This window comes from Phragmites australis, chromosome 17 (assembly GCF_958298935.1).
Source record: "Phragmites australis chromosome 17, lpPhrAust1.1, whole genome shotgun sequence".
NCBI lineage: Eukaryota > Viridiplantae > Streptophyta > Magnoliopsida > Poales > Poaceae > Phragmites > Phragmites australis.
The window spans coordinates 13,003,771-13,014,476 of record NC_084937.1 but is presented as its reverse complement, the minus strand read 5'-3'; positions in this window follow the sequence as shown (position 1 = coordinate 13,014,476).

The window sequence follows — 10,706 nt, the reverse complement described above, 5'->3', positions numbered from 1 at the left end:
AAAAAACTATCATATCATAAGTATTGTAATATGCTCCATCTAACTAGATATATGTGTGGACATTTATGTAAGTTAGACCCATGGTGGGAGGCCCATTGTTACTAGAAAATTTAAGCCATACTGCTCATCCATGTGAAAGGGCACTACCTCAAAACGGATTATAATAGATAGATTTTAAACCTTATTATAGATGGTTATGGGTTTGAGAAACCAAGTGGAAATGTCCCTTGGTTTATATGTGATGAGTCGTTGACAAAATCTAAATTGAGTTGAGTTTGGTTTGCATGAGCTTGACTATGCATGATTTTTATTATGACTAACCAAAGTACGAGAGAAATAGGAGCTGGAGTTTTCTGCTTCTGAGCTAGAAAAAATGTACACACCAGATGATCCGGCGTTGAGAAATTGTAAACACAGGATGCTCCGGTGTTTAGAAGATTTCACACTGGAGCATTTCAACTCAGAAGTGAAAATCAAAAAACTCACCGGATGGTTTGGTGTTAAAGAGAAGTGCACATTGGACCATTTTCCAGGAGATAGTGCAATGCTTGTTGGGTGGTTGTACACATCGGAGGATGGGTCTGTAGTAAGAAACATAGTTAGACTTGTGTCACATCTCAAAAAATTAATCACGTAATTAAGCATTCTCAATCATCATCACATTTGTTATATGTATTTTTCTATCGAAGTGAGTTAAACATATTTCAAAAGTACGTGGACATAGTTTAGAGCTCATTAGAAAGACCCTAAGTTCCTTGTAGTCAGTGAGGTATGCAAAGAGGGGAGACTTAGAAAGATTTCAGCAAGAAACCCCACTCACAGTCTGACCAGGCCTCATCACGGTCTGAACGCCAGGTTTGCAGCCACGTGGGCTTGCCATGCGGACTTACCGTGGTCTGACCAGGAGCATTGGCGGTCTGACCGCCTACATCACAGAGGCTCAACTTAAGTGAATCGATCACTCTCTCTTAATCTCTCACACTCGCTCCCTCACTCTCTTCTCCACTCCACCTTAGAGAGAGAAGGAGAGCTCCACTTTGACGTCCACAACGACCAGAGATCAACGGTGGGAACCTCTCCTAGATTCTAGAGGACTTCCCCAAGCTCCTCCCCTCTTCTCCCTCACCAGAGGCACGCTCATCCAACCTCAAGCCGCATGCCACCCTGGAGCCTGATCTCCAAACCAGAACTTCTCTGGAGTGGATTGATCGGCTAGGTGGCTGCCATACACTAAGGCGAGGCATCCCCTACCATTTCCCCATTGTTTTTGAGCTCGATTCGACCATCATGTTGTTTAGACCCAAGTTCAACCTAGCCTAGATCCAATCCATGGGGTACTTTGAGTTTAGCTTGGTGAATGTTGTCCAATTCACTTTAGAAACACTCGACTAGTCCCATAGAGCATTTTGGTTTGGCGGTCTGACCACCGATAGGGCTGGTTTAATCGCCAGTTAGGATCGAAGAATCTGAGTTGAAAATCGTATACATGGGTCAGATCGCCACTAGGGCCGGTCTAACCATTGGTCGGTGGTTTGACCGCTAGCACAACATCGGTTTGATCGCCAGAGGCCAAAACCTTCTGCACGCCGGCGGTCTGACCGCTAGTTTAATGTCGGTCTGACCACCAACCTCTGAAAGCTAGATGGACTTAGGTTAGCTTATTCGGGGTTTGAAACTTCAAAACCCTAATCTTTCAGTGATCTTCTGCAAATGTTTTTGAACCTCAACGCTCTACTTTTACTTGAACATGCATCTTATGCATACTTTTTTGTTGTTGTTTATTTATTCATTTCACCTATGATTCTTTTAGAGTGTGTTAAGCTGCTAGTCAAAGTGAGCAATGGCGACGCTAAACCACACAAGTTCTATGTCGGTAGCATCAAAAAGATACCAGAGCAGCAAGGCAAGCATCTAAGCATACTCTAGCTATTACTTTAGATCTCGTATGATATAATTTGATAAATTGTGCAGTATGTATGTTGCATAGTTAGAGTTCCTGAGTCAGGTATTGTGGGTAGAACCTATGTTGATTGCATTATCTCTACCTTGTGTTATTGGTTATCCAAATCCTTGTAACCTGGTGAACATTATTGATGTCTAGATATAAAGAATTTACCAAAATGCTTAGCCATGCTTAGGTTTTTAGTAGTAGTTGAGCAGTGGTTCGATCACTGTTCGCGAGCTTAGGTCTTACTATTATTCACAATTATGATTATGATGCTGGGTTTGGGTGAGATGTGAGAATGAGTCGAGATGTGGGCGGTGCTAGGGGTGTCTTCTACTCCAGAGGAGTTCCTCGGGGTAGTTTGAGAGAGGAGCCCAGACACCATAGACCGCTTTGCATCGTTTAAGCATCGTCCATCGGTGCAGTTGGCTTTAGCACTTTCTGTACTCACCACATGCTGATCTAATGGTAAGGTAATCCTAGTACCATATGCCGTGCTGACGCTCACCTTGCAGCCCTATGACATGTATGAAAAAAAGAATGAGGAGGACAAGGTGGCGGGGAGCCGGAGGTGTTCGGGACACGCTCTCGGTAACCTTGGTGCTATAGGGGCATTGCGAGTGGGTAGTTCCGAGTATGAAAAAGGTTGTCTCGGAGGCCAAGAGGATGGACCCAGGGAATGTGGGTAAAGGAGTATCCCCCTGCAGGGTGTATAATCAATTCGAATTGCGGCGCTCTCGGTTATGAGCATGTTGCTCGCATATATTATTGTTATGGTTTCAGATACACTTATGTGCAGGTTGGTGTTTATGGGTTAGTTGGTATGTTGGGTTAATAATAGATGCTCACATGTGTATGTCAGTTTTGCTTTTGCATATGAATCTTACTTAACCATGTGGCCGTCTCTTGCTATCATCCAAATGCATAATCCTTGGAGTCGAGTTATTTATAAGTGCCTATTATGGATTAAGTCTTGTGAGTACTTTCGTAGTCATACTGCTTTTTTAGGTTTTGCTGATGAGGAAGAGGTGGTATTTGGCTACTTCACACCCATCGGCTCTGGCGACGGGCATGAGTAGTGCATCCTACTCTATTGGCATAGCTTTTGGGGCAATGCCTAAGGGCATGTGGCGCTACCCTCTCTTTTGTTGTTGATAGTTTAATTCTTCCGTTGCTTAGTTTTCTCTTTTGTGTAGATAATTGTAAATGGTTAGGTGCTTAAAAACTTGTAATATAACTTTATTTACCCGCTCTTTCTTAAGCTTTGCTGTGATGTATATGTTGGAAAGGCATGTGTTTCGATCTTGGGGACAAAACATGTGTCGAGACTACCAGGGTGGTATTCTGATTAATAGTTGAAGTCGTGATTGTGTAAATAATTAACTTAATGATTAATTAGAATACTATCTGGATGGTTCCTCACAACTTGTGCCCCAAGATTTCACACAGATAGAGGGGATATATTTTGGTGAGACCTTTGCACCAGTTGCTAGATTAGAAGCCATTAGGATCATTCTTGCATTTTTGGCATCCAAGGGTTTTAAGTTGTATCAAATGGATGTCGAAAGTGCTTTCCTAAATGGGTTTATAAAGGAAGAGATTTATGTCAAGCAACCACCTAGTTTTGAGCACTCTAAATACTCACATAGAGTATACAAGCTTCAGAAGGCTTTGTATGGGCCTAAGCAGGTGCCTAGGGCTTGGTATGATAGACTTAAGTCCTTCTTGTTAGAACATGGGTATGTGATGGGGTTGGTGGATAAAACCTTGTTTACCTTCAAGCATGGCAATGATTTCCTACTTGTTCAGATATACGTGGATGATATCATTTTTGGTGGCTCTTCTCATGCTCTTGTGGCCAAGTTTGGAGAAACTATGAGTAGAGAATTCGAGATATCTATGACTTGTGAGCTCAACTTCTTCCTTGAGCTTCAAATTAAGCAATGCAAGTAAAGTACATTCATCCACCAGACGAAGTACATAAAGGATCTACTAAAGATGTTTGAAATGAGCGATGCAAAGCCTTTGTCGACACCGATGGCTACCTCGACCACGTTTGATCTAGATAAAGATGGTGAGGCGATAGACCAACGGAAGTATAGGAGCATGAATCGCTCACTCCTGTACCTGACAGCGACAAGACCCAACATTCACTTCTCCGTCTACCTATGTGCTCGCTTCCAAGCATCGCCACGGACATCTCATCGTCAAGCGGTGAAGCGCATCTTAAGGTATCTCAAACACACCCTTGAATATGATCGTTGGTTTTCTGCATATTCTTCGTTTCTCTTCGAGTTTTTTCGGATGCAGACTTTGCTGGTTGTAGGATTGATAAAAGAGTACCTCGGGTACTTGCCATTTCTTGGGTACCTCTTTTGTTTGTTGGTCTTCTCGTAAGCAGTCTAGTGTTGCTCAGTCCACTGCTGAAGCTGAATATGTTGCTGCTGCTAGCTGCTATTCTTAGATCTTGTAGATGGTTGCCACCTTGAAAGATTTTATGTTAGATTTTAAGAGTGTCCTACTTTTGTGTGACAACACTAGTACCAAGAACTTAGCCAATAATCCAGTCTAGCACTTCAAAACCAAATAAATAGATGTGAGATTCTATTTCTTGTGAGACCACAACGAGAAGGAAATATTGACTTACGATACATAGATTCCCATACCAGCTTGCTGATATCTTTACCAAACATCTGGATGCATCTCGATTTGGTTTTCTAAGGGGAGAGCTTGGCGTGTGCCATCCCTATGACATTGTGTGAGGGAGAGTTTTTTGCATACTAAATAAAAAAATTAGAATATATAACGAGCATTATACTTTATACATGTATGAAATTTGAAGTCATGTTTATGCTACAAGGTTGCCGTATTTTCATATCTATACTTGTAATTGTATAGTTTTTGTCATGACTCTTTAATAGGAATGAAACTTAAATTAAATCTTGACATGGTCAAACTTTCTAGATTACTTTTATCTTTTCTAAAAGAGCTAAATGTGAATTTTCAAAGTTATGAGCAAAATGCTAAAAAATAATTTATAGGAAAAGATCAAGGAAATATGCATTGTCGCACTTCTTCTTTACAATATGCTTATTATTGCTCTTTGATATGAAATTGGAAGAAGTTGTGTACGACCGAAATCATGAACCTTAAGCTTTTAATTATCGTTTAAATATAGGCTTGGCATTGTTGAAAAGTAAGGTTGATGGTGCATATAATTTCTTGCAAATGAATCATATCTTATGTGTTTGTCAAGCAATCAGTTTCATTAATCACAAAGAAGTGTCAAAGTCTCAATGTTTTCTAAGATTGAAGTAGTTGAGTTTGGGAGACCATACCTTGCAAATAAATTGTTAAGTATACTTGATGAGTTGCGCTTACACTACACTTTTACATGTGTAGACGGGTTGGTGCAATTATTTTTGATAGCATGGCTTGGTCGAGTTGTTACTTCATATATGTATGATTTATAGTGCTTGTTATTAAAAAAATTGAAAATGACAAAAACAAAAGAGACCTCAATAGTGCCTTTCTTTTTGCCTTCTTGATGTATCCATTGTAAATAAGGGGGAGAGAGAGTAGACTGTTTTGGCTTTGGTTTGGCTTTTGGCTTTGGGCTTTTGCATTTCATCTTATGCTAAATGATCTTGTTCTTGCTTTTCTTTGGTTTTTGATCACTTAGAAATGCCAATTGGTTTTTATGCCTCAACTCATTCTTTGATTTTCATGTATGTTGTCAATGGACTCATCAAAGGGGAGATTAAGAAACCAAGTGGATATGTACCTTGGTTTATATGTGATGAGCCATTGACAACGTCTAAATTGAGTTGAGTTTGGTTTGCATGAGCTTGACTATGCATGATTTTGATTATGACTAACCGAAGTAGGAGAGAAATGGGAGTTGGAGTTTTTTGCTTCTGATCTAGTAAAAATGTACGCACCGGATGATCCGGTGCTGGAGAAATTGTACACATTGGATGGTTCGGTGTTCAAAAGATTTCACATTGGAGCATTTCAACTCAGAAGTGAAAATCAAAGAACTAACCAGATGGTCCGGTGGTAAAGAGAAGTGCACACCGGACTATTTTCCAGTTGATATTACAATACTTGTCAGGTGGTTGTACACATCGGATGGTCCGGTGATGAGTAAGTGTGAACACTGGATGGTTCATCAGAGCATTTTCCAGTAGATTTCCTTTGGTTCGATGGGGAGAAGAGTTGTACACACCGGATGGTCTAATGCTCAGAAGGAGTGTACACCGGAGGCTTCACCGGATCTTTTACTAGAAGGTTTTTGGTGGAGGGAAGATATGTACACACCAGATGGTCTGATGTTTAGAAGACTGTACGCACCGGAACATTCAATGTTTATGATTTTTTGTGATGAGCTTTTCGACATAGAATTTTGATTTTAACTAATTGGAGATGGACTTGGAGAAACGTGTGTGCTTGTCTTGGGATGTGTAGGTGATGGATGCAACTTAACGGTTGACGGCGGGATGATCGGAGCTAAGTGGAGTTCTTAGAGCCAGACACTCAAGGAGGCCAGGCAGAGTCAAGGGTGATCCTAGCTGTACATGTGGAGAGCAAGCAAAGTAAGAGAATGTGGATGAAGAAGGCGTGTTAACAAAGTCAAGCGAAAGGGATGCCGGTGCTAGTGACAAGTTCGCCTGAGAGATCAGACACATGGGATACTTGCTGGCGGTCAAGATCACAAGACGGAGTATAAGTGTCATCATCGGGAAGATTCTTTGGCCAGAAAGAAAGCTAGGTCTCTTGGGGAGGAAAACATCTAGAAAACTTAGGGGCAAGAAAGGAATCTAGGACACTTAGGGGGTAAGGAACCTCCTAAAGGCATATAAATAGAGGGGTGGGGGTTTAGAGCCTCCGTGAGCCAGCAATTTTAGAGCATTTGGGAGAGAATTCTAGGGTTTTAGAAGAGAGAGAGGAGAGCTTAGCCTATGTGTTAGGTGAGAGCTTTGTAACTGAAACACTTTGTAATCAGCCGAAAATAGGGCGTTCGTTTGCAAGTAATGAAGATTTTGTTTACTCTTATGCTTGTGTTTATCTCCTTCTAGTTTCCCTCTTCTGGCCCCCTTGTATAATTGCAACTTTTTTGGTTTTTATGATGATTTTTGTTTTTGTTGAAGAGCTGAAATTTTTCACCGTTTTGGAGTTCTTCTTCTTGTTGCTAGAGGGATAAAAAACATATATGAGTTGGTCTTGAACCATCCCTTTTGATTTGAGGCGCGTTGGGTGAAAGATTAGGATAGGTCATCTAAGAATTTGGTGAGACTCCTATTCGCCCCCCTCTAGTTGCCTTCCTCAGTTCTACGGGGTTACATCTCTGCAAAAGTGTCTGTGATATCGAGTTTATTACAGACGGTACAACTCCGTCTGTAACAGAGCTACAAACATACGGGTATAAATAAGACATGCATCTCGAATATAGCTACACACATCTCAGTTTCCCAATACACATAGACATATTTTTCTGAAAATCTATCTATTCATATTAAGGGTCACAGATAGATTTGTTGAAACTCGCCTGTATAAAGTGCCACAGACAATTTTTTTGGAAAACCATCTGTGTGACTGTTTCCCCCTGAGAAACTATTTTGCTTCCTGGCCGCCCTCATGATATGGCATATACTATACAACAATATTAATATACATCACACAAATAAGAACATCACAGGTATATACAAAAGAACATCACATAGATATATAAAACATAAGGACACATTGTCCTATACACAATCTCAACAACACACATTGTTCACACAGAACGTAAATCTATACAACACACATTGTTCACACATATATAATCCTAAATTATATCATCTGGCCTTTGAGGATTGAGCTTTGACAACACGCTTACGTTTCACCATAATCTCAGCAAAAGTATCATCTTCATACATCATCCCGATGTCATATGGATAAGGCTCTCCCAACTAACTCAGTCATACGCTAGAACCAAAAAACATTGCTTACAAATCTCTTACCCTTGTTAAGTAAGAGATGACTGTTCAAATAATTCTTGCAATTCACGAAAATGTCTCCATTGTGATGAACAACAATAGAGAAATTTCCATCAGAAATAGAAGATATTTAAATGTGATTCACATCATATACAAGGTTCACTGTGGTGCCCTTCACAGCAGCGAACAATGTATGTTCTACAGGACTGAAATTGATGCCAAGTATCTTGACCATGGAAGCAGCCATAGGATTAACCCCATTCTCCCAACGCTTGATAGTAGTGAACAAAGATATATTCTATGCAGATTTGGGATACACAACAATAATATTACACTCAGTACACAAATCGAATCAAACCCTAACAAAATTGTGATGCAAACCATACTCACATCAATGCAGGGAAGGGGATTTAGAGCCCAGATCTCAAACCCCCCTCGTGAAAACAAACCCAAAAAACCATTGCAAAAGTGGATTGGATGGAAACAAGGAGAGCGAGGGAGATGAGCTTCTCATCATTTTAGTGAGGGACATGAGCGGTTTGTGTCTATGGGGGTCGTAGGAAGAAAAAAGCGACTGGTCAAATTTAAAATAGTACCCGATTTTTTAACTAGAGTCACTTTTTCACAAAATCTGTCTGTGTCTATCATACAGACACAGACAGATCTACAAGAAACCATCTGTGATAATATCACAGATGGGTTTTTCTAAACTCTGTTTGTATCTATATGATACAAATAGATGAATTTGTAAAAATATGTCTGTGAGTTTTGGAACACATAGATGGCCGGTCATGTTATAGATATGTCTGCTTAGCAGTGATGGGTCCTAGAAAATTGTCTATGTCACTCCGTCTACTTTCACTATTCCCAATTTGTACACACAATTATCAATAAAGTGGAGTGGTACTAGACTACATCTTGTGTCTTCAGTGTGTTGTTCCTTTAAATTTTTGTTTGATTAATACATGTTAACATGATTATTATAATATGTTATCAGCACGGGAGTGCATGCTAATCATGTATGTTCCTGCATACTAATTTTTTGTTTTTAATTAAAAGTTTTAGGACCACTGCCACCGACGTCTTACATCGACAATGTCGGCCATGTAGCCATCTAGGGCTGGCTGCCGCTCGCCTTGGCGAGCAGGAAGCCTACCCTGGCTGGCCATCACTTGCCTTGGTGAGATGGTAGCTGTGCCGTGCTAGCTGTGCCTCAATTTGGTTAGACTACATGCCGCCGCATATGTCACACCTTGCCTTGGCCAACGCATGTGTTGCACCGGGCCGACCGCTGACCTTCACGCCTTGGTGCATCGGATGGCGAGCTATGCGGCCCAACCATCGCACCTCCCTAGTCATCGCTCCACTCTCCTTGGTGCTGCCCTTGACCACATCACTATGTGTTTTTGTGCATTGATTAAAATAACTACAAATTTGAAAATTTCAAATTTACAACAAATTCAAAGCCAACATAATTAAATTGGGCTAACTATCCCAAACTCACTACTATAGAAAAGATTTAGTGGGATGCCCCTGTATAGATGATTTTATGGCGTTGTTTGTGCAAAGATTATTATAGATAGCTCCAAACAAGAACCATATGAAAAGATATGAGAAGCATCCGAAAGTAGTAGGACGGTTTTAGTATAGGCCGTTCCCAATGGGAACCGTCTGTAATATTATATAGATGACTCGTATCTGGAGCCATCTGTAATACCAATAATACATATGACTCTAAACAGGAACCGTCCGTAACATTAATACAGATGACGAGAATTATGAGCCATCAGAGAAAATAGCCAGGGGAGGTGGAACACTTTAGTACAGACCATTTTATTTTAGAACCATATGTCCTATTGGATATAGCATCCCCTACCTCCAGCTCGAGCTTGTCTAAAGCAAAACAATGTAGCTTTAGGGTTTACTGTTCACAACTTTTAGATGAAGAGGCCGACCATTTTGACCAAAAAATTGTTAGATTTCAGTGAAAACCTTAAGATTCATTGGCATTTGTTCCTCTAAGGTAAGTATTATGTTCTAATTTAGTTTAGATGGTCTAGATTTAGTTTGGAGAGCTAGCTGCATCTAGATCTAGTTTTTTTTTCATGATGACATAATATTGTTCTAGGCATTAGATGATGTAGATTTATATTCTAATTTTGTCTTAAGAGATCAACTATATCTACATTTAGATTTAGATTTGTTTTCATAGTGATCTAGAATATATTAATTGTTCTAGGTATATATGATGCTCAAAATATAGATCGAGGTTTAATTATGTGTTACTATAAATGGCTAGCTTTAATCTAGTGTCCTAGATAAATTTTGATTTTTTAATATAAACATAAAATTATTAATAACTATATAGTATTTAACGATAAGTTTTGAATTAATCTTAGCCCTTATTTTTAGGTATACATGTGTATAATATAATAGTAATCATTAATTATTTTTGAATTAATTCTCATTTGTACGGTTCATGCATGCATGCATGCTAGGTCCATTTTTTCGACGAAAATCATGGTAGCACAAATTTCTGTAGTGTCATAAGTAGCCACAGGGCAACAACCTCTATAGGTACTATTTGGCCCGATGTATGTTACAAATCGTTGACTCTAGTCCACCAGTATATCCGTCGGTTAGTGCAATTACAAAATATTAAAATACATTTTTCATCATTTCATTTTCATTATTGTTTCTAACTATTTTAATTTTTTTTATAGACATAAATTTGCTACAAATATGCTCGACAAGGACAAACTCACGTATATTAAAAAACA